This window comes from Bombus fervidus, chromosome 2 (assembly GCF_041682495.2).
Source record: "Bombus fervidus isolate BK054 chromosome 2, iyBomFerv1, whole genome shotgun sequence".
NCBI lineage: Eukaryota > Metazoa > Arthropoda > Insecta > Hymenoptera > Apidae > Bombus > Bombus fervidus.
In genome coordinates this window covers 13,634,306-13,659,972 of record NC_091518.1, presented here as the reverse complement: position 1 = coordinate 13,659,972, position 25,667 = coordinate 13,634,306, and the positions used below count along the sequence as shown (strand labels likewise).

The window sequence follows — 25,667 nt, the reverse complement described above, 5'->3', positions numbered from 1 at the left end:
TTGCGGGACCGACCTACTTGACCCACTGTCCCTAAGCGTGGCCTCGCGGATCGAGCCAAGGGGATCGGAGATCGGGGATCGGCTCTCGCGACCATCGCTGCAATGCACTCGACCCGTTCCACGCAGACCGGAACACGAGGGTCGTGTCCGACGATCGCGAGCCAACCAACGAACACGACCGTGCCTTTCTCCTCTCCTCTATCCTCTCTGGCTCTCGATTCGGTCGCGTTTCATAGACCGCAATTTCGGCAAATTACCACATATCGACAAACGCTTGTCCCCGAGACGCTTCGCGGCTACCTTGAGCGCCGCCGTTTCTCCAATATACACGGATACGTTCCATTACTGCGAACACTCCGAAGAGAAAATTCGATGGCCCGTTCAACGGATCGACTCAATGGATGTTTGATGTCATTAGCCGAATATTAGACGAATATTTGTCGAGTACAATATCAATATTTGCTACGTCGTGTCGCTCCGGCGGTAAACGCACGTCCGTGATCAACGTCTTTTCAGTTTTTCAACGACATCCAGATCTGTCTTTAGATGCCCTTTCAAAAGCAACTGACCGACGTGAGCCGGTTACAAAAAGAGAAACTTTCTGGGAAAATAACCGCACTTTCCTCTATCGCAATCACACGTTCCCGGTATCAGAATCTAGGATGGGATTGTAGCATCAACGGAAGCCTTCCAACGCAAAACACGGCCACGCGGTTGATAAACAATTTTATCGCGATTAAATTTACGCGGAATCCCCGCTGTTCGGCCGAGATGCCTGACTCTTTCGAGGATACAGGTTTGCAAACCAACTGGAAAAATTAGAGAACACGTTCGAGCGTGACCTATTTGATCCATTCCATCGGAGCGCACCAAGTGCAATTCGGGTCGCTACGCTCGACCGCTGCACTCGACCCACTCGAGATCCGAACGAGCCACGTCCGGTCCATCTGCCACGAATCCTTAAATAAACGACCCGTGAATCCAGCACCCACGATGAAAATATTTTAGTCCTTCCAGGCATTCGATTCTTCTAAAGACATTTACGTTGATATCGTTGGTCGAAGAGAGTAACTTTGAAAACACGTTGTATCTTCATCAACGACAAAAATCCCTCGAATCTTAGCAAGAACGGATTCAAATTTTAATCGATTTAATCCGATTAAAATTTTGTTTCTTAAGAGACGTTAATAAATACGTAGTATTCGAGAGTATCTTCGAGATTCCTCCTGCTTTGTTTGTTACTGCTCGAGAAAAGACGAGCGCACAGTTTACCGCTACTTTGGTTCTGAACCTACTTGCTCGCGTGCCGATCGTTGCCTTGTAACAAGTCAGCCAATCGTTTCCAAACGCAAATTACCGATCAGAAGCGAGCGAGTTAACCGAGATTGATTCCGCTCTTGGCCGACCAATTAATTTCCATCCACTAATGCCGCCGTGCAGACGTTTCCATTTAATTGGAGCACCTGGACGCCTCCGTGGCGGCGTCGCGACGGATTCGCAAATTTTCAAGCGACTCGATTCATCCATCAGCGAGCGTAGCCGGTTGGAAACGGGTCGCCACGAGCGACTTCGCTCTGTGCTCGACCCACTCGAGAGAGACCGGAACGAGTCGTGTCCGGTCTCGATGTTAGTAATCCATAAATAGACGGAGGTCGTTGCCAAACCAGTGCCGGTGGATTATAGACGATACCGCGACACCAACGCGGAACGAAAATAGTCGAATAGTAATTACCGCCCTCGACGAATTACGTCCGTGTCTTTCTTTCCAAGTTAAAATTTCTTAGGCTTTTTTACATATGATTTTAACCTGAATATAGCACATAAAGAGTATTTCGTCTAAGGACAGAAGGAGATCTCTTCTCTTTAACAAACAAAACGAAATTACAACGCTATCATGTAACACAAGCTTCGGAGAGATAGGAACTCGGTATATTCGCTTCTCTACCATAAGTAGTCACGAGCGACCCATTTCGGCTAGTAAATCCGCAAAAATAGACACGATGCATTGCCAAATTCGTACTTATATATGGCGAACAAAGTTTCGGGACGCGTGGAGGGATGATTCGTTTCGGAAAATCGTCCTCCACGACCGGCGAAACGTCGTCCAAATAACCTCGTAATTCTTGCGCCGTGAATTCCTTTCCTTCGTGAACGTCACTGTTTACGAGCACATTTCCTCCGACTCTTTGTTTGCCAAGATACGAAAGATCGAATCGTTACGAAAACGTTTCCCGCTCTTGATTATATCTAAATATACATAATTCGAGTTTCGATGCCTCATCAAACGAAGAAACGACTCAAACAAAAATACCGTACTCTCTATCGGCGACGAATTTATTATTATTCGTTGAAATATCACGCTCCGAGTCGATAAAACGGATCGTAATGGCGGAGACGACAGCAGGTTCGTTAAATTAATAACGCAGTCTCGAACACGTACGATAATGGTCGCGGTCGGCGTCGGTCCGGGCCAATTTATTCGCGAGAGGCCGGAATAATTTGCCAGGAATAGTAGTCGCGGCCGACAGACACGGACGGCGTCGGTCTGATCATTTCGGGAGTGACCTACTGCCCTTATGTGGCGCGCACTCGGTCCTCCTCGAATCACGCGGCCGAAAACCAATCGCATGCAATTCGCCACCGGATAAAACAAATAAACATCAGTGCGTGCCACGACTGGCTTGTGAAGCTGGCGGGCAACGTCGAACGCGATGCGATAGTTTTGTCTTTCGACGTTGCGTAAGCTTCGCCAGGTTGAAAGGACTGGATCGATGACGTCTTCGACGTCTGAAGTTTCGGACCAGATGGTTCCTCGTTGTTACCCAGTTACGATCGCTGTTAATAATTCGCGAGTTTCGCGGCAAATGTAAGAATAATACACGGTATTCCGTGGAAATTTCTATGTATCGAAAAATTAAAAAATGCGCAACTGTATTTACATAATACAATGCCGTACAATATCTGACCGGCGGAACCTGACGTGAAACTTAGTACGTGTTGCGTCAGGAATGAAAGTAGATCCGCCAAATGTCATACTCCGCGTAACTGATTACTAACGGTAGTTACGAATGTTAAATACCACGTGCGATACAAATATCGAAATTCGAATTTGGCTGCCCGCGAAATTAGAATCGTTTGGGCAAAGGCAAGCGATCATCGAGACAACGAATGATCAAACAATTGGAACATCTAGAACGGAAGATTCTAGACAAAAGAGATAAGGATGTGACTAAAAGAACCAAAGGAAACTGGCACATCCTACGAGCGATAAAGTCTTAAACAACAATGATTTAATCGCTTTGTTTATACGCGAATTCCACCGCGCGTCGGATTCGAACACGTTGAGTCGATGGTAGTGAAAACAAACGCGATCACGGAGGATGAAGACAATTTCCCGCGTTGCTCGTAATCCGTCTTCCGGCCTGCACGCGTTATACAACGCAATCAACGAGGTATGGAACGGAAGCCACGTTCCTGGGAAGTCACGTGGCCAGCCGGTCCTACGGCCTCGGTTCTTCGATACTTCTCACGATGCGTCTCGGAAGTCCTGCGTTGTCTGCCGTTCGCTTGTCGAACGCTATTCCCTCGCAACGACGACCCTACGAACGATGGTCGCCCGTTCACCTTGACCCAGGTCGAGTGCAACCATCGAACGCGTTCTCCACGCAAACTTCACCGTGATCTTCTTTGTTCGACATCGTTTCTGGATCGCGGCCGAACGACACCGCGCGCGTGTGATTAGGCCTCTGAGCGCGTTCACACGTTCGTCGACGGGATATACGCTTGGCAATGTGAACGACACGCTTTTTAGAAAGTGACGATGTTATTGTGTACCGACCGAGCGCGATAATCGAAGGAAAACCGAGTTCCCGAAAGACGGAAGGGAAGCTTGTGGAGAGTTTTTGATGTTCGCGTGTTGAAAAAGGAAGGTTGAAGTCAGTAGGGATTTCCATGACAGACCGAGCTAGAGATGTAATTATATTGTCACTTTAAACACCGAGTATACATGAATAATCCATAGAGTGGGAAAGAACAAAAGTCTTTCGCCAGGGAACGCGTCAACGTGGCGCGGACATAATGCATCAGAGCCGTGTAGTTCCGGGACGGTAGAAAATCGTCCGTGAGAGTAGAAATCTCGAATATTCTAAAAAGTAGGCAGCGAGATGGCGGCGCCTCATGTTTCTCATGCGGAGACGGTTTCTCTTGCTAAAACAGATCATATGCAAAAACTTGCGATGGATGCGCTCTTTGAGCAACCGATTAACGTTCGACGAGAAACTAGTCCATCCAGAAATCTAATTGTCAAGAAGGAATTCATGGAAACGAAAGAGATAAAAGTACTTACATATGTATTTCCGAAAGAAGAAATCTTTTGTCCAACTGCCAGTCTTCGGGTACGGAGAATCGCCGAGCGATTTCGCCCGTTGTCGCAGAGACAATAGAAGATTCAACGTGAAGGCGATAGCGAGTTTCCTGTTTACACCAGCCTACCAACGGGAACGTAGGCTGTAGCGGGTGTTCTAATCGCGAACGTGCCGCTATTCGCATGCTGGTCGCGCATCTCGGCGAACGTGTGTGAATCGTCTGGCGACAAAGGCTTGTCCCGAGTCTACCTTCATTCACGTTCGTTCGAAGAAACGGGGAAACGGGAAAATACGCTGGAAAAGTTCGTTGGGGCCCGGAGAACAGTACGTCGCGCGCATATTTATTCTCTGTTGGCGCCGCTTAACAATCTCGTTATTTTATTTATAAATCATCGACGAACATAGAAGCTTATTTCCACGAGCCTATTTCCACGAGCCTATTTCCTCGTGGCCGCGTTGGCGCGCGAATAGACACGCGAACGACCACGACACCGTCAATGTCGCCGATTCCACTGGAACAGCCGCTTCACCATGACACATCGGCAGGAATAACTGGCCGATTTAAAAGCGGCTGGTTAATCGTTACCGGCGTGCCCGTAATTGCCTCACACGGCTAATAATAGAGCATCTTTAGAGCTGGCTCGATTCAACGTGCCTTAACGCTGATTCACCGGGACTTTTGTTTATTGTTTACGTCCCGGGGGCGACCATTGGTTAACTTTCCTGCTAGTTCGGGAACAGGCGGCTTCTGCGGCCGCTTTGACTCGCTTTCGTTCGACTTGCTTGCAAGGTTCGTTGGCTGCAGCTAAAGAAAGCACAAACGGTAAACTTGTGTATGCGAAATAATACGCGTGTATCATAGTTATTTATATTTAGCGATAAAGATCATCCATATCGAACAATTTTACCGTGCAATTCTCTTTCCGAAATACGACGTAACACGACCCAGATATTGCATTCTGCGATACATTCGCTGCACAACATCGTCCAGGAAAGTTGTCGCTGAAGTATCGGGTGCAAAACAGTGGTCACTAATTGCCCGGACCACACACGCGGTTCCCTCTTTAATTCGATGGCGAGCGCGTCCGATTGTCGCACGCTATTAATAGGCGTCTCTATCGGCGAGCATCGAGAACGTCGCTAGTATACCGAGTGACTCTCTATATTTAGCCCGATGGTGTCGCGCACAGGTGTGAACGCCGCATACCTGGCCGCGCATCCCGACTTAAAGGTGCATGCACACGCGCCGCCGTGCCGTTGTAAACAACAGCGGCCGTGGGAGCCGCGCGTGCGGCTGATTCACATTCCGGGCGCGCGAGGCCAGCCTCTAGGTTATCGGCTAACGAGCACTGTGAGTACACCAGATTTTATGAAACTGTAGCGATAAAGTTGCGTTCGGTCCTGCAAATTAATGCAACGAATACCGAATCTAGCCGCGGGGACGAACACGAGAGTAAACGCGTCGGCGCCGCGGCGTACGAAGTCAGAGGGTGGAAAGTCGTTTGTATGCCGTTCCCAGGGGCAGCCGTGTTTTCGAAGAACGATTAAAACGAAGGATCGGAGAATTTACTGCGTCGTTGGTCGTGCACGCGATACCAAAGAACGCGGAGTTAAACCCCGCGTTTATAACGTTACGATAAATTGCGTAAACGACGCGTCGCGTGCGCCAAAAGCGGTCAGATTGCCGGAACGTGTCACGTTCCACTCGCGTTTTATCTTCTGTCCAATTGAATCGATCCATCTACCATATTTTCATCCGTTCTCACGTTTGTCTTACCGACACTTCAATTTTTTCTCCCTCCAACATTTATCGTCTTTATGTGGTAATTTTTGTACCGCGTCGAAGGTCAGACTTTATAAGGACACACGCCGCGCATGCACGGCTGTTCAATCGCAATTACATACGAGCGACAACTATTTCCGTTCCTCGCTTTATCTTATTCTACGCGATACGATGAAATCTAATCGCGCTGTTGTTACTGTTACGCGTCTTCGTTCGAGGAAAGGCGACAGCCGTTATAGACGGTACGTGTTGATTTAACAAAAAATCAGAATAAACATAGGTCGTAAATACATATTGTAAATCGATCGATCAAACGCCCGAGGCCTAATGTCCGTAAAAACAGCGTTAAACAGTCACGAACATTTAAATGGAGTTTGAGCAAAAAATTTTAATTATTAAACATGCTGCGCTTTAACTCGTGACACGGTTGAGCTTACACGTGCCGATTCGCGAAAGTCGCGAGCACCTGCCCACAGCTGTACATTGCTTCTCGAGGTCGCAAACAACGCAGGATGGGAACGCATCGCGCCACTTATTCGCATTCCTCTTGTGGCACCGTCCACGTTTATTATGAGTGACGGTCGGAAGGATAGGTCGGAGCAACGTTTCTTTATCGCGCGATATCTTGCTCGCTCAAGCCGCCCATCGACCTTCCGTCGAGAGGAAGCGCGAGAATCTATCTCGACCTTCGATTCGAGAGCTTGTGTACGAACGGAATGTTTGCAAGATGTTTGCGAATATAACTTCTGCAAAATATTTTGATCGATTTCTTTAAGGGTAGTTTTACTTTAATAGGTATCGGTGTACATAAATAAATTGATGCGAAATCGTTCAAAATTTGTATTCCGCGCAGTACAAAAGTGAAGTCATCGTATTTTAGGAAGTAAGCAAGTGCATGTTTACGTATATTTTTTTGCCTCGTTTTTCATTACCTTCTTGTTTGCCAAACTTTTTTTCTACTATATGCACATAGTTGTTTTTACAACCATCTTGCTGGCAAAAAAGAGAACTTTTTTTACGGCTAAAAGAAAACATATTTTTCTTCGAGGTGGTGTCAAGGTCACGAATTATTTCCTCAGCGAAACCACTAATTCTTCGTCGCTGTAACGTCGTAAATAGTAGAAGAACGAGTTTAACCATAGATCGCGTGCGCGTCCTTCGTGCGCGGTCCTTTCTACGCGTTTACCTTGTGCTAATGATCCGATAAACTTTGAAATATCGTTTATTTACAAACAACTTACATAAGAATTGTTTGCATGCAAAAATAGAAGCACTGGATACGTTTCAAACGGCGATATCCGAACGCTGTTGTTCGAGATCCTACGATCGATATCGTTACCGCATCATTACCCGAGCTTTTTCCTGGCCAGCTATTGCTTCTGACAACAAGCAAGCCTACCCCTACTTTCGTCGTTCCCCTACAAAATATCCCTCGCATAAACTATAATTTTACGAGTGTTTGTTTCTCTTCGGTCGATAATTTGCCAAAGAACGTTGCTTTTTTTCAAATAGGTCCACGGGCAAAGAGTGTTTATCTACGCGTGAAAAAAGATTAGAGATGCCGCAACAGCGGCGTGGGCGTCTCCATCGCTGTCTGTTTTCCACCGCCCCCAAAAGTATTCTTTCGAAATCGCGTCTCCAACAACTTTCCTCGTGTTAAGAATCGTTTAATAAACTCTTGTGAGAAAAACTCGGGTGAATCGTAATGAGTCGTGACGATGCTTTCCAAGCATCGATTACATAAAAGTCAGTGGCGTCGTAACACGAACGTCAGCCAGTGAAAAAAGGGACGACAGAACGGAGCGACACATGACGCTTTTATTATCGCAGCCGATGCGTAGACGCGCAATACGGCCATAGGGATGAGCACGCGCCATCGCCGTAAGATAAACCATAATTGCGCGAATATAAATGCATGTCATTGTTAGCACATGATACGCGTTACTCGGCAGTAAATCGCGCGATATCTAATACCTGGCCGGAAAAACGCCTAATCTAGGAGCGCGTGCGTCGAGAATGTGTACACTAGGTGCACGTGAACCTACACCTGTTCGTCGTTTGGAAAACTGATATCTCGCCGATGGAGACATCGCAGGTTTCGAGTTTTATCTATCTTCTTCCCACTAGTTCCTCTTACCTCTAGGGCAAAGAAACTCGCACCACGTTCACGCAACTTTTTATCGTCTTTTTTCTCGATCGACTTCACTTTTTTTTTTTACCAAACATTGAAAAATATAAAGAAGCGTCCTCGAAGCGCAATCTAACGAAAACACGTATAAGGAGAAATAAAAAAAAAAAAAAGCAATGCGTCGTTGCATGCAGAAGGAGTCACGATCACGCTGCGTGCACGCTATCGTCGATGTGCAGACAGGCTGAAGTGTCACGACCGATGGGAATAACAATGGCAACAACAACAACGAGGGCAAGTTGCTAGTGTGACGCGATCGGTCGAAAGTCCGGATTCCCCGACGGCCTGGTTTCCGGCGATGGGCAAAAGTCGGACGAATAACTGCGGAATTACTTTCCGCGAAGCGCGGGAATAGAATCGACGCCGATTATCGGCGGCCAATATTTGATTTTCCTACGACCGGTTCGCGGAATCTCGCACGCTTTATCCCGTGTTCCGCGAACGGCTGTCATCGATGCTGATTAAACATCGTCTATCGTTAACGCACCTTGACAGTTTTCACGTTTTCGAGTACCTCGATGTTTTTAAAGCAAATTCTTCGTAAAAATGGTCAAGAAGTGTAGTTGAAGTGGAACTAATCGATATTTTTAGGCTGCCGTTTGAAATCTTATCTTTTGCACGCGCATTGTGCAAGCTCTAGTGAAAGTTAAAAGAGATTTCAAGCGGTAAACTTCGATACCTCCCTGATTACGTCTATGCGTACATATTAGGAGTGACGAGAAACGCGGTACGTTTTAGAGAAAATACCAGCGATTTCTCACGCTTCTTCCCGCGAACTAATGACACATACGCTTCGGGCAACTATCTGTCATGTACGATACGTGCCAACGTGACGTATCCGCGAAAATGTGTCGAAATCTTTCGCGCTGATACCACTGACTCGCTTGCTCGCAAATTCCTCCTTTGTGCTTCGATCAAGACGAATCTGCTACAGAGATACTGATCGGCATAACATGCATATTCTTCATCGATATATGTATTTAATTCGTGTAGAACGAAGGTAAACACACGCTAATCATCGTTTCGGAGGAAAATTGTATCGAGAAGATTGCACATGTCAATATCGCAACAATCCTCCGTGATATATCACAGGATATTATTTATTTTTGAACAACCGTTATCCCAGTTACCCCCTAGCTAGAACAAACTTTCCAAGAACAGAGGTCGCTTTTTCACGGCAATTCCGCCGGAGGAAGAAATTTTATTCGCGACGAAATCGACACGATGATAGTTATAAGTTGGTTTAAAAAAGCACATAAATCGCGCGAAGAACGCCGCGACAAAGAAAGATAACCTGCGCGAGAATTTGTTATGAGCATAGCTCTCTCGGGGTCGCGCGAAAAAAAAAACACCTAACCATGAAAAGCCGTCGTAAAATCGGCGAGGAAAACGAAAATTTCGCGGTTTGACTGTTTATACGCTGGTTCGCTATAAAACTTCCGCGATGAAGGCGGCTGTTTTTTTGCTGCGAACAGCTAAACGTCGCTCGGCGTGCTTTACAACCTCGCTCGAGTTATTTCCGAGGAAACATTCTCGTCGACGCGGAAATCTGAGAAAACGCGATTAACAACGTATAGAGAAACGTATGATAATTCTTCAATATTTGAACATAGTTTAGTGTATTACCGCGAAAAATTAGCCGTTCGAATTCCGACGTATCTTTAATCGATAAGATTTTCAACTCAAGGCATGTCCAGTCGAAGAAACCATCGATAAATCGGTCGATCTACGTCGATTGTTTCGCGAGTACCTAAGTAGTAGCTTTATCGGCAATTAGAAAGTGAAAACAACGAATTCGACGTATCCTCGACCGACACGCGATGCAAATACGTACTTTCTATCCATAAAAATCAAGTAGACTTCAAATGAGGGAACGTTTAACCTCTAGGAGAACACGTCTCCAGAAATGGTAACGGAAATTGGTATCTTAAACAGCATCGTAATGCATCGCATTTAGTCTGTTCGTTTGCCGACCTTCGGAAAATATAGTAAAAAGCAAATGCGTTTAAAAGTTATACGAGGAAGTGAAAGGCGAAATAATGTTTTAGAATCGCCGCGAGTGATATAATTATTTCGAATTCGAGTCTCGATCGCAACACTCCTTTCGAAGAATCGAACTGTTTAAAATATTTCTAGCTAAGCGATGTTTAGCCACGGAATTCATTCCGATCTATAAGTGCCCCGTGACGCTGCCTCCCACGCTCGTTACGCGTCTCTGCAATTCCTATTCTTGTCTAGAGCCATTGATTCATCCATGTCACGACCACGAATTACTTAAACAAATAGCTGCGTCCGAATGAACACAATACATTCTTGGAACTCCAATGAGGCTGCAATGCTGACCAAACACTGGAACACACTTCTAAGAGAGCACACCCGGAAGCCTGGAACAATTCCAGCTACGATAATCGATCAAGTCTAGTCGTAACTTCGTGACGATTAATTTTTAAATAAACATATCTCCATGTGTAATTCCATTGTTTATCAGTTTTTGTACATTTACGTGTGCTATATTCGTGCGCTCGTTGTCCACGTGTTCCAAGGCGGACGCTTCGTGTCTCGAGATCATCTTGTCACGTGGTACAGAGCGTGACAATAAGCACGCTTTAACCATTTAATTGTCTTAACCGTTGGCATCAGGGCGTAACAGAACGAAGAACATCGTCGGTCAGAGTCCAGAACGCGAGCCGTCGAACGCAAGAGCTCGCAAGCCAACGCTACCGGGAATCGGCGCGCGAAAGAATGTTTACGAGGGAGGAGCTGCGCGGGAACATTCCCACCCGGGAATGTCACGTTTCTACCGGGAACATTCGGTGTTTGCTCAGATGTTTCTAGGTATTACGAAGCCGTCAAACGGGCGAAAACATGGTTAAGCGCTTACAAATATTAGCGAACAATGTGTGAATAATCACGCGAATATCGCTTAATGATTAAAGATGTTTGTAGAATCCAATAGACGCGCATACCAAGTTTCGAGCATTCTGCGAGAAAGTAGACTGTTACAAAACGAAAAATAATTAAAAAGAAATTAATCGTACAACGCAAGAGTATTATCGGATTTGATATAGATTCGTCAGTTCTTAGTACGCGTATAGCCATTTTGTTTCTTCGTATGCCGAGTAATAACGAAAAACACTGATTTCCCGTAAAAGCTCTCGACGCGCGCGTAGATAAAGACCGACATTGACGATCAACAGGGCGAGGGAAAAACAGGAAAAAACCGGTATAGATTGACGAACGCGAGGGTAAATAGGCGAACCATCGATGTCCTCTCCTTGTTCCCGGAAGCTTATCTGCCTAGCGGCGATTGGTGGCCGCGCGAACGTGCGTAACGTACGAAACGAGTTTGCACCTTTTGCGCGTACGGTTCTTCCCGACTTGGCAGAGAATTCCAGGTAATCGGTCTGCCACGAACTGCGCGTGTCGCAAAGTACGATTATCCAGCTCTTCACCTTTGATTCTCGAAAGGAAACTAAATCTGTACAAACTTTACATAGGAACGTTTAGTTATGGATAAATCGGTTAGTTATAATTCTTTCGATCGACTATTATTAATTAAAAATAAATAAACGATAAAGGTATCTCTGAACGAGAACTCGCCACGTAAAGTTCACCGTTCGATCGGGAAACAGCGCGAAGGCTTTAATTCTGGCGCGTACTCTTTGCGGTTGCGTTTTCCTATTAAAGAGCGGCTCGTCTGGAGGGATCTATATTTTTGGCCGATCCATTGACTCGGGGCGGTTTAGTCATGCCACTTGGTACGGTGCCCAGTGACTGTTTGCGCAATAACGTATCAGCTGAACGTGAAATGTCAGAGTGCCTTCCGTGAGCGTGCGTCAAAAAGATGCATGCCACGAATTCACCTCGACAAAATTCCACCGCGATAAATATTGATGCGAGCCGATTTTTCTGCGCCTCGGTAAGATTCTTCTGCGTCTTAAACGACGAGCAATCGCATCATCTCTTTAACAACGCAACTGCAAACCGTAACCATGTTTACCGACTCAAAATCGATCATCGTTTATCGCCTTCTACGAATTCTGCTTCGTTTTCTATAAGTAGGTCGATGCGGAGTACGATTGGCTGGGTCGAATTTACGTTTTCGAAACGAGAACCAGAAATTCACTTTTACGTGGTCGTCGATGTGTCTAGGAATTCGTTAAATGAATTGTTTTCAGAGGAAAAGCAAGTTAGTTAGAATTACAGTCGCTTTTAGAATACCGTGAAATTTATCCTTCCGAGAAGAACAATCGCGACTACGTTGAATTTACATTTTCAATCGTGATCGTTCAGTTTCTTTTGTTTATCAAATGTGGCTATGAAAAATGTACACCACGAACGTTCCGATTTCTCATATTTGACTCGTATTTTCTATTTTTGTTTTTTTTTTTTTTTTTTGGAATGTCCTAATGCTTCGTCAGACGTCTAGCGACACACTGACACTCTAACCAATGCATCAAGCGCTGAAACATTAACATAACCGCCGGTGAGACGATGCGTTCGGAATGAAAACGAAGAAGCTAGGCCAGCATGACGTTCGCGCGCCTAGCCGCGCGATCGTATACGACCGTTCACATCGATGAACATAACTGTTGCGTGTTTTCGCGTTCCCGTTTGCGTCTAGGTCAAGAACGCGACGCGGCAACGCGTGTACGCGTCGTAACATAACTCGAAAAATGCGAGGCGTATTTATTAGAGAAGATTGTATCTAGGTCCGACGATGTCGCCACGCGTGAATCGTTCTTTCCTCGACGCCCACCACAACGAATGACGACTGCCGCGGAAAAAATAAATATGAATCCGCCGTTCTTCTCGATAGTCGAGTCGAGTCATTGAAATGTTCCGAGGAACGTTGCGCAATCGTTCGACTACTCGATAGTTCGAGAATAAAATGATTATTATTAAATAGAACGCTTCTGTGTTGCACCAGTTTCCTCCTTGTTAAACTGACTACTTCCGCAGCGGACCACTGTCCCTCCGTCATCGAGCGGAACACTTCCGCGCTGAATCAAATACTCGCTAGCCGAGTTAGTCAGCTCCCCATCGGATTAAACGTTTCCGAATCGACACAAATGTCCCCTAACACAATGGGTCTAAGGTCTTTACGTTCGATCGTTTCGTAGTAGATAAACACTTTTGATCAATACTATATGCACGACTTTTGTTACTTAGATAGGTTCGTTATTACAAACAGTAAGAAGTGGAAAATGGGGAATGGTTGCTAACAATAGCGCTTAAGGGTTCATTTGCCTCCATTGTGATAACATTTCCACTGACTTTAGATCGTTACTTGTTTTTGCCAAAGGTATCTCATCAATTACGTACAGCGTGGTAACTATCCGCTTCTTCTTAAATCAGCTATTCAGACTGGAGTAAGCAGTGGCGATAAAGGAAGCACCCGGCGAGGAATGTTAATCGTCGGCTTCGGAGGAAACACAAACCAAACCAGAAAGAACGGCGGGCTTCGGTCAATGCGTTTCTTCGTTCTTATTTCCCTCTTCGAACCTATTCAATAAAATCTCGGCCGCTCTCCATTACCCTTCGCTTTATCCACGAATCGTTCGATCGTAATTATTCGGCTGCCCATAAACGGAAAGATCTCGATGTCGCATCTTTTGCATCGGTTCCTTTCGAAATTCTTCCTCCATTGAAATATGTCGAGGGAGCAAAGCGGAAATTGTAAAAGAGTGCCAGCTGGCTTTCGAGGCGGAACGCGATAACCGCATCGGCGTTATCGTGTGGAGACGAGGCGTCGTTGTCGTAGCTGAACGTTGGTCGAGTTCGTTGAGTTCGTTACGGCTGATAAAAGGTTCGCGATCGTGTAAACTGCACGCTTGTCGCGTTTCATTCATGGAAACGCCACCGCCATCGTCGCCGACGCGACGTAGCCGTGGGATCAACGTTTTTATTTCCAACGGAAGACCAATATCGCAGACGCGATAACCGCCGTGCACGCAGGTAACACACGGAAGCTCGCGTCACCACGATCGGATATGCGCGCTGCTTTCCTCTTGTGTGCTTAGCTGCGCTCTTTCGCATTGGCGCCGAACTATACAACTCCTCTGTCGCGTTCGATTTGATTTGAATTTTCGGTACCACGAAAAATATGTTGAAGTTCAAAATATTGTGCTTTGCACTTTGTTAACGAGGCACAGGTCGCATATTCTTGCTGCACTTATATTGATGATTTTTATCATGGAACTCCGTTTTTTTTTTTTTTTTTTTTTTTTTTAATTGATCGGAAAGCTACAAATAATAATTATTGATAAGAATTATGTAAAAGAGAAAATCGAAAATCAGGTGCATCGAGAGACTAGTTAGACGCAAGATTTATCTAACGTCGATGTCAACATTACAGCATCGGTCACTGTACGCCACTGGTATCGAACGAATGGTGTGTTCAGCAAATATTTCTCGAACGCTTCGGCAGCCGTCGAAATTTTTCGAAGCGTATCTCCGTCGATTTCCTGGATCCGAAAAGTAAACCGGATCCAACAGACCTGGACAGACTTGGCTATACTTTATATCCATTATCACTTTATATCCTTTAGGTATATCCATAATGAAAGAGTCACTTGTCCTTTTAAAATTTCACTTCGATCCTTCGTTTAAGTTGCTTATGTTTCACAATTTTTATGGATTGCAATTTGATGATTCGCCGTTCCCACAATTTTTCTACGCTTTGTTTTCAACCAATCTTGCCCTCCGTCATTAGATACAATTATATCTTTGCGTTACTCATTCATCTTTGGTTAACGTAACCTTCTAAATGAATCGAGAGTTAGTCAGAATGACGTGGCAGTCGATATGTTAATTATGATCCTTGCTCGTCGCGATTCGGGATTTCCTACGAATAGAATTATTTCTGATAACGTCCTTGCATAGAAGCGCGAGGTTCGAGACGAGCGAACGCTCTCGAGGAATGCGGAAGGTGCGACCAGCCGGTTCACCGGTGTCACCTCGAATTATTATCGACGTCTTGTAGCACCCAGGAAATACTTTAATTGCGTCGATGTAATTAATCGATCGCTGATTCATGAAATTATTTCTTTAATTTCGAAGGAAGTTATTGTCGCACGATGTAAACAATGAATAATGCACTCGCGTGAGTCATATAATGACTTCCCGATGATTTAATCGCGTGTCGGATAAGCTGGGAGCGAACCATACGTGTTACCGACATTTATCTGACACGTATCTAATACAATCTCTCATAAAAATTTCAATATCCCATTAGAGATTTAGACATGTTTTATGGATGAATATTTTATTACTCTCTCTCTCTCTCTCTCTCTCTCTCTTTGAAGAATTTTTAGAATCGATTTTCAATTTATCAATTCGTGGAAGAGACTGGATGGTAAAATTTCTTTTATAAAAAGCGATTTCGGAATTACACGTGTTGCCTTTCGTTCAGGCTCATCTTTCTACTTACATATACAAGCACGCACCTTTTCTAACTCTCTCTCTCTCTTATTCTTATAAATTTAAATGTACATATTTCGATGCATAAATTTTCAAATATTTAAATTTTCAAATGTATCGTTCGATCTCTAACGCAGCTAGCCACGATACTGATAAAATTTCGAACATTATATTCTATGTTTAAACAAACAATTATCAACCGACAAACGATATTCACGCGCGTTGAGAAGATTGGAGGATTCCGCTGGAGCCCCCCAGAAAATATACAGCGGCTGCGGCGCGGCGGTGGCGCGCGCGCTCCAAGAGGCCGTGGCGCGGACAAACGCGGAGGTTGTCCGCTTTCAGAAAACCGGCTCCCCTGAATTCAAGCGGCATTCCACGACGCGGCGGCAACAAATCACTCGGATCGTCATTCCCGCGGATTCACGGCAACCATCTGATCACGATGTACCTTCGTGTTGCGGCTAGAGATCTCGCGGCGCGTTTTCGCGCGAGATCGTTAGGGATGCCGCTTACACAAGAGGCCGCCGTGCTCTCTCGCCGGTTGCATAATACCACTGGCTATTTATGTAGATCGGCGTATAGGCGCGTTATATAAATAGAACGCCGCGTACTCGCAGCTTTTCTTTTCTTTTGCCTGGCGTACGAACCGCGGCCGATTGTGTCTGGCTGCCTGGCCAGCTGGATCTCCTTCCACCACACCCCGCAAGGTGCCACCGACCGTCCTGATGCTTCGCTCGGATCGTAGAGAATTCGTTTGATAGCTTTATTACTGGTATTCCTGTCGTTTTGATAGCTGGCCGCGTCTGGCTCATAGAGATTCCAACGATTTACGAACGAGAAGATCAGGAAGACCGACGGCATGGTAGTTTTCGTTTCATTAATGAAATTTTACGTGTTGATTTATGCCTTGTTATCTAGTAAATGGAGAAATATTTTAAGCGTAAGACAGGAAATTGCTATTGCACTTTATTCGACGATCTAACACGTTTTTATGCCTGATTTAACACCTGTTCTTATAACTTTTTCCCTAGGCACATACGCGAACTTTAATAATTTACTATTCAACACTACCTGCGAAATGAAACATTGAAGCGTTATATCTTATTTTACGCTTAATGCACGGCACGAGTGTCACTCGATGTTTTAAGGTAAGAGGTTAAGTTATTATCATAAATAATTCTCGCTGACTAAATCTTGGATATCTTGCGCTAGAATTTCTGTCAGCGTGTGTGTATTATTGGCGCTATGCCCTCGCTATCAGTATGCATTTCACTTTACGAGGTTAAAACATCAATCTGGTAACGATACCGAGAATCACAGTTCGTAACAATTTTGCAAATAAAACTCGAAAGTTATCTAAAACTTCTCAAGACAAAACGGAACGTAAACCATAGTAGAAAGCACGCGGATGGATAGGACGCTGAAAGTAAAGACAACCGCGAAATCGAATTTTCCCTGGTCGATGGCGTGCTCGTCTGATTTTTGTGGTTTCACGCGTCACGCTCGAGCTACGAACCGGCGGGCATCCAGCGAGAGAGGTCGTAGTCAATTAGCGAAGGCAGATCCGCGAGATGCAAGGCCGAGCGATCGTCCGTCCAGAAGCGTACGTCCTGGACGCAAAGCATACCGCGGTCGATCATTAATCTTGTTGGTTGGTAACGCAGCCGCGAACCTCGTACGCAACCCTTCTTAACCTCCTGGAAAACGAGCGTTCCTTCTGAATTGACTGAGTCAATTCTTCGTGTAAAATCATACGCTTGAAGAAGAAGCGAAAACGCGTCCAGAGGAAGAATCTTTCCCATGCGACGAATTAGGGTGTTAAGAGCAATCATAGTACTCAATTAAAGTGACACCGAAGGCTTTTAGATTGGATTAGGTTACAGGTGCGATTACGTGTTATACAGATTTAATAGAAAATTGATCTATGTATGTAACAGGATATAGAAAATTATTGTAATCTGTATGATTGTGGCTATTAAATATTCATCTAGGAAATTAATATGCTCTGTTGATTAAAATTACCGAGAAATAAGAAACGTCGCGTCTGCTTCGTAACATAATGGAAACGATGTGCTTTGAAACAATTACCATAAGAACTCTGTAGAGCTGTTCAATTGTTTTGGAACCTTAGGTTACCATTTGGGAATTCTTAGCCATAAACGAGCTAAAAGCTCAGCAATTAACTCTCGACACTCGAGGACACTCTCGAGGCCTTTTCGCCAACGTCTATTGTTAAACAGTTTTCTCTCCGCGAGGTATCCAAAGGCGAGGGGATTACCGAGTTTTTTCAGCCATTTATTCACAAACAATGAAAGCTGGTTTAAAATACGACCACAAAAAAAGAAAAACTGTATTTCCGGGGGATCGATCAATCAGAATTATTGGCAATTGGAGCTACGAATTGTCGCGACTTCGTCTGTCGTCGTCGCGATATTTTGTCGACGTTAGTTCGCAACGACAGGGCGTTCGATAAATTGTTCCAATCTTTTCAAGTTGCCCGATCGAATTCGTCGACCGACTGACTCGCTCGAGCAATCCAAATTAGCCGGATTAATATATGGGCTCGGTCAACTGCCGTGAGTTAACATTTCCGAACGAATAAAAAGAACGCTGCTGCCTTATGATTCTTAAATACTCCAAACGCACGTAGTCCGTCGCTCGTCACCATTTCAATTCCAACTTTCCTCCTTTCCAGAATAAACGGACTCGTTCTCAACGACAAATGTCGCCGTAAATAAGAAGCGCTACCCTCTAACATGGAAAAATCCTCTGGAGAAGTGGTACTATTTTGAAAACGTGATCGTTAACATAAGTCCCACAGCGGCAGCGGGGTCAAGAGAACTCGTTGATCCCGGAAAGTGGAGGCCCAAGGGGGCCCGCTTCCGGCTCGAATAAAACCGTCTGCGGGTCGAGCGAGTCGAAGACGGAATTAGAAACGGTGTTATAAACACTCGCGCGTAAATTTAGAGAGGCGTCTAAGCCCTGCTTATTGACTGCCAGCTGCTTGTTTACGCGGTCTAGGACTCCAAGGGGGATGCTTTTACACGCGAGTCTCGGGATACTCGTGTGTCGCGACCGTCTCACCGTTTTTGGAAGCTGACGAGTCACGGCACGTGCCATCCCCGTGGCGGATATAACCAGAAACGATCGAGTGGGTGATTCCCGACGCTGTTATCCTTGTTACAAATTTCGGGAACGAATTGATTTGATCGAAGATCGCGTTCGAACGCATGACATCTGGGGATGAAGCAATAGGCCGAAAAATTTATCGATGAGCTCATCGTGGATAGTTGGTGTGTAAAAGATACCCGAGGAAAATATGTTGTTTTCGTCTTAATACCCATGTTTTTTTCCTGGTTAGCGTCTGGCAGCTGTTGATTTTGTCGAAGGTATTTGGGACATTCCAGGAGTAAAGTGATGAAATACTCGATGAGTTATGAGTAAGATTGTTATTGCTCGATGTTTACGTGTCGTATAAAACCATATAACGAGGAAATTTGTCGATCAAATTATTTCATTATATCAGGTATAAAAACTTAAGTGCTTGCTTGGAATTGCGCGGTGACTTTTTCTTGAGCACCGTACGATATTCGTACGGTTGTTGTCATTTACGTCTTCGGAGAATCGTTTGACTATACCGACGAATACACAAGCAACGTCAATGATAACCATACCACGATAAGATAAAATAGATGTTTATCTAGCGACTTGTAGTTATTATGCAACAGTTTAATCGCGAAACTGATTTCATGACGCAGCCATGTTACGCGGAGATCTGCGATTCAAATGAAATCTATCGTAAAATATTCCACGCCGAGAACGTATCAGAAAGATCTCTCGTTTCTTCAGACTTTTCTTCTTTTATCTGATGCGCTTCGTATACCGTCGCGTCTGCGTAAACATCCGTAGGAATACGCCGCAGAAACAGCCAAAGCTGCGTCATGTAATTGTGAAATTAATCATGCAATTGTTTAAATTATCAATCTCCATACGCTGGTCTTGCAGCCTCCTTCGTTTTTTCCGATGTACGCATCCAATCTCGATGTAGCACCAATTCCGAATCGAAGTATAACGAATCAGATAAACTTAAATCGCGAGTCAAACGATCCAGCTTCGAATCTTTTATTTGCTACGCTATTTCTCATTGTTTTAGTCAGTTGTTCGTTCGTTTAAAGGTCAGAATAAGAAGAAAAAATCAGCCAGGAACGCTCGATAGCCCAGTTCATCCGCAACGAAACGATCGAACGTGTACGGGGCGTAATGCGCAGGAAGGAAGACGTGGGTCACGTGGGCGACGTTATTAAAATTTCCAAAGAAGCTTGCGCGTCGCTTAATCCCATTGTGCTCCGGCTGTTTATCTATCTGGGTTGTTCCGCGGTGTGCTATTTTCGTCCCTCTTTTTCCCCACCGCTCTTCTCCCTTATTTTTTTCATGAATGATCCGTGAGCTTGCAGAATGGCTGAAAACTGGGGCAGCGAAACTGTGTCATGCACCGCGCGCACGGCTCTGCGACCGCTTCAATAGGCCAGCTCGCAAGCTGCTTTCGTGCTCCACGATGGAATCGTAAATTCCCTTTTCCATCGAATCTCCTGCTTCGCTACACATTTCCACGATTTGCGATTATCTGTAAGCATAATTAACTATTTTCCGCGATTAGTTGTCAGTCTTCTATACCTGAACGTCTGTTTCTCGAGATTTCCTGTTTATCTGCTAACTGGAATATTTATATATATTCATGAAATATAGTAATGACACGCGCTGCTAAATCATCCTATGAACAGAGAATTTTAAATGCTACATTTCTTCTTTTCTTTCCTGCTTCTTTTTCCTTTTTTCCTTTTTCCTTTTCGGAAGACTTACGAATTTGGCACGCAACATCGAAAGGATTTGCACGAATACATCGACCGAAGGGTACAACCGAACGAAGCTCTTGAAATACGACTCTTTTGAGATTAAGCAGCATCTGGCTGCACTTGTTATCGAAGAATGTCCTTTTTAGACTTTGCTGAAAGTTCGTGTTAAACAGAGCTTTTTCGCTGCAACCTCGTCGGGTAAAGCGCGGATCCAGGTTCCTCTGGAAAGGTAGTCACCGAGAATAAAATGCTGCGCTGAAGTTCGACCTTTTCAAGCGAAAGTCTTCATTAAGCTTTCAAAGTGTATTCTCCGAGACAGTGGGCCAAGCTTTCGAGCGGCGATCTTTTTAAACTGAAACGCAGTCCTATGCAAAGCTCTCCAACTATGTTCCTTTTTGACTTTGAACCATGACCCCTTGATCCTTTCCAGGACAATCTTTTGAAACATAACCAGGCTTCGTTAATCGGATATTATGAGGAACGCTTATAGGCGGTCTTTTCAACTTTCGACCGAAACGTTGCTCGCGTCAACGCGTCGATTCTCCAACGATTTTTCATATTTCCCAAAGAAAGAAGATCTCCACCGTTTCTTTCATAACTCCTCTTAGTATAGTATAGGTATATCACAATAGTAGCGCACATTTAATAAAGCAGAGTAATAAATTGGTCGTTATCGAACGAAATAAACGCTCGTGTCCGCCCCTAAATATTATTCGATCGCGAGGACACGGTTTACGCGCTAAGAGGATACGCCATAAACGTTGCCGCCTCGAAAGAGACGATCGCGTTGTTTAATACTTTTGAGCCAGCTCGTAAATAATAATGAAATTTCCTACGAGCCCTCTCCTTTCGGATGTCTTATATGCGGCGCTCTTCGATTACATTTGCAGCGACATTTTCTCTCTTTTCTCAATTCCATCGGATTCGTTAACGCTAGATCTACCAGTAAACCTGTCGATATAGATGACCAGAGGATGAAGAGCAAACACGGTACAGGAGAGGAGACAGAACGTCGATTTTTTCCATGGAAGCTTCCGATTGAATTTACTTTCGGATTTCGGATTCTGTCGAAATCCATTGTCGCGTACGTTGGTGTTGAAAAGCCGCGGATCTTCGGTCACTATAGTTTCAGCACCGTATCCCGAAGCGCGATTTATGCCACGTATTTTGCTTCCCAATTCGAATCGAGCCCCGTGTTGTAGCAACGACTACAATTTGCCGGAGGAATCGAAGACCTGTTCCGTCGATATTGGCTAATAATCTTTTATCGTCCGCGGCTCGTCCGTGCTGTCCGTTTTTATCGCGCATTGCAAAGAAAAAAAGGTAACAACAAGTAAACATACTTTTTTATAACATGCGAATTTATTTTCGTCATTTTTCACTTTCTTCTCTACCTTTTCGTAATTACGCGCTGTTGAAAATCGTCGATGCATTCTTGCTCAGTTTGACGATAATCGTCGTACGTTATCGAGTAAGATTACTATTCGTACGTAGAAATATATGAAATCGTGATTAAAGGAAACAAGATTCGTAAGGTCGTCGATCGACAGTTTGCGACAACCGAATCGACTTATGTAAAATCGATTCGCGATCGTTGCATACGATATTGACAGAAACGTGGCTCGGACCGATCAATTACACTCGCTTTCTATTCCCCAGTCGTGGACGCAAAAATATTAACGAAGTCCACTGGGTCCTATTCGTACAGTTCATTAAATGCAATCAGCCGAACGTATCGATGTAATTAAAATGATTATCGGTAAGCGATTAAATCGGGAAGAGAGACGAATCGATAGCTCGTCCTTTTGTGGCCGCAAATTAAGTTTCGATTTGCTTAATTGGCCAATAGCCAGTTATTACGAAGACGGGACGATGCGGTTGTGAGAATCGTGGGAAGACCAACTACGATTCTACCGCGAATAAAACCACGATAAACAACCATCCACGCGAGGCGCCGATAAACGTTACCATTTCGTGTCTCGTCGTCTTCTCGCGCATTATTTTTCGAGCGTCCTCGTTCTATGGCGCCGCGTCGATTCACCTAATTTTGGAAATACTAAGGTCAAACGTACACAACTCAACGATCGATATTTATCTTGTAATATAGCTGTCAGCGAAACTAATTACATCGTCCACGAATCTTACTAGGCCAGCCAATAGGTCGAAAGAAATTTTTGGCCCGTTCGGTCGAACAACCTCGGCCAAGAAATCTGTCAGAGTCAAGTTCTTTGCGGAATCTACTGATTCCTTGGAGACATCAGCGTATCACCGTTTCATTTCCACGTACAGATCGACGTTGCTGTCTATCCGCCTCGTTTAACGCGCTAAGATTACCCAACGATGTCTGCCAAACCAAAGGATACGTCTGGTTGTCCTTCGTGGACGCTACGTTGTAACGGTACGTAAACAAATTAATCGTCGAAGACGGAACAACTATCTTCCGACAGGCGAATTTCCAAATGATCGAGGGTCACATTTAGACGACGCTTTCCCCGCGAGCAACGTTGACAAGGGGACTGGTCGCGTTTCGCGATGGTCGCGCGGATCGAGATCGAGAAACGATTGACAAAAAGAGGGCGACGAGCGTGCGAACCGACGCAGCGAAAGTGAATTCCGTCGGCGGTTCGACTTTCAAAATAGCAGAACACCGTGCGTTTCACGCACGTGCGTCCGTTTCAACGAGGCTCATTGTCCAAAAGGAATTATTTATCGGCCATTAAAACATCGTCGAGTTTGTTGCTTCTTTTTTTCCTCGAGATCTTTTCTTTCGTCGTTCTCTTGTCTCTCGTGCAACGTTCACAGGTATTAGGAAGGCTATTAAGCTACCGCTAATAGCATACGCTATAGACGGTCGACCTTTCGGAGATCCGTATCTCGCAGGAACCACTCGTTACTCTTGAAAATCTAACGGTATCCGGTTCGTTAGCGCTGGTCCACGATCGTATGAAGACATTACAAAAGAAAGAACGATCGCGGAAGGAGAACCGCTTCGATTAATGGCACCGATTCGATTGATGTCTACCTCCTCTCGCAGGGGCCGTGGACGCGCACCGACATTTGTCGAACGATCCCGTAAATCCTCCAGGGATTTCTCCTCCCACCGATCGCAACGTCGATACGGGGCAAATGATATTTTTGACGGGTCTCAAGTCGGACCGGTAAAATAGCTACTCCGTTCGAAAGGGAATCGCGGTTCTGACAGACTGTTGCGTATCATTTCGCCGTGTTTACCGCGAAACCAAGCTCGCCTCGAGTATCCTCTTCCTTGCATCGTGTATACACCGAGTTCTCCGAAACTGTAACCATACTTGGTTAGCAAGTACGGTTAGCAAGTTACGCAACAGAACTTATCGAAGAAGGGAGAGGTGCAGACAGATTTGTCGTAGTTATTCGATACTTTACTTCTCGATTTCTCCCTTCGAAATTCGTTTTTCTCGAAGCTGTACCATCGAGAAAAGAGGAAAAACAAGAGGAGTTCGAAGTTGTTCGACCTGGTTTTTGAATGGAGACAACGATAACGTACCAGAAGCGTCAAATTCGTGGTATAGCTACCCATCGGGGAAACCCGATGTTTCCAATCGACGGAGTCAATTGCAGACCAATGATGTCATAGTCATTATTAGTGGTGCAATTGCACGGAATGTCGGTCACTAAGTTATGAAACTGCAAGAATCTATTCGCCGCCACGCGGTGGCCTGTATGTGGTACACTTTCTCCCAGGCAAGATAAATATCTTGCGTGTGTCTGTGAGACGCCGGTGTTCTCTTTAAAACGCGCGACTATTTGCCAACGCTCGATCGGTAACGAACTCGAAACTCAAGCAGAAACGAGCGTACCTAGTTCGGCTCCATAACCAGTCGACAAGGATTTCCATGAAAATCGACGATCCCCCTCTCTGCCTGCCGACTCGATGATTTATCGAAAGATCTGTCGTGTGCTGTTTTTCTCCCATTTTATTTACCTATATTTTTCCTTTTTGTTTATTCCGATAGGAGAAGGACGAAGATTAGCGTCGAGGACCCGGGAATTTTCCTCGTCGCGATAAAATATATGGGAATTCGATCGACACTCGCGCGTTATTTGTTCTCCGAACATTCGACCCGGTCCGATAAAGAGCACGCTGCTCGATGATACGGGCATTTCTCTCGGAACGTCATGGATTATAGATTTCGAGAGGAACTATTCGAGAGTTGATCTATCGCTTACGCCTTACGCGTCTCACTTTCCCTTTTTTTTTTTTTTTTTTTTTTTTTGTTTCCCCACGACAGTACGAACAATTAAACAAACGACGAATTCGCATATAGAGAGCTTCTTGAATAATACATCGATTGTACCACGAACTCTGTATATTACGACCTAACACCGATTCGATATTGGGTAAATCTTTTAGAGACAGCATTCCGACGCCGTCCTTAAATGGAAAAAGAAAATAATGCGTTATTGGCAACATACTTGGCATTCGTCCGAGTCTGTCTACCAACCAAACTTCCAGTCGATAAAAACGAAGCGCATTTCGATCAATTATTCGTCCTTTCGTTTCGCGCGCCTATAAATCTTCGGGCTCCTCTCGGCTCAAACTCTGGCTCTCCAAAAATTTCAAGGAGAGATTCCGGAAGAAACAACGACAGAATCATCGCAGTTGCTCTTGATCTTAGCTAGTGTGGGGGCATAACTTAGTCAGACTTATCGGCGCAACATACCACCGAGCATTTTGGCACTCGTTTATGCGATTAAATTAATGACTCAAGGATGCAGCGCTGGCTGCTATGTGCGCATAAAATATGGCGAATTCGAAATACGAAGATAATTCATAGGACCAAGTATAGTTTAAAGTTTTTCATATTATTGAATACCTTCCAACTAAATATCGTCGATGATATAATGAAACTAAATCTTTTCGAATAATAAATTCCCGATTAACAAAGAATGAAAGGTGACAGCATATAGACTTTAGATTACGTACAGCGAGCGTTCACCAGTGAACGTCGACTTTGAAATTTACAGGGAGAACCATCGACGGCCACGTTTGCGGAAATCCGCGAAGCCTTGCCGAG

General features: G+C 44.9%; 1 protein-coding gene and 1 long non-coding RNA gene across 3 annotated transcripts in view; one reads left to right on the top strand and one right to left on the bottom strand.

The window, feature by feature from the left end:
• Pdk1 (Phosphoinositide-dependent kinase 1) overlaps window positions 1-25,667 on the top strand; it is a 407,223-nt gene that overhangs the window by 300,013 nt on the left and 81,543 nt on the right. The window lies entirely within an intron of this gene.
• On the bottom strand, window positions 3,966-6,025 carry LOC139997981 (uncharacterized). The gene is made up of 3 exons (XR_011803158.1): window positions 5,273-6,025; window positions 4,346-5,169; window positions 3,966-4,206 (listed from the first exon to the last, which is right to left on the bottom strand). It is a non-coding gene; the product is annotated as an uncharacterized lncRNA (long non-coding RNA).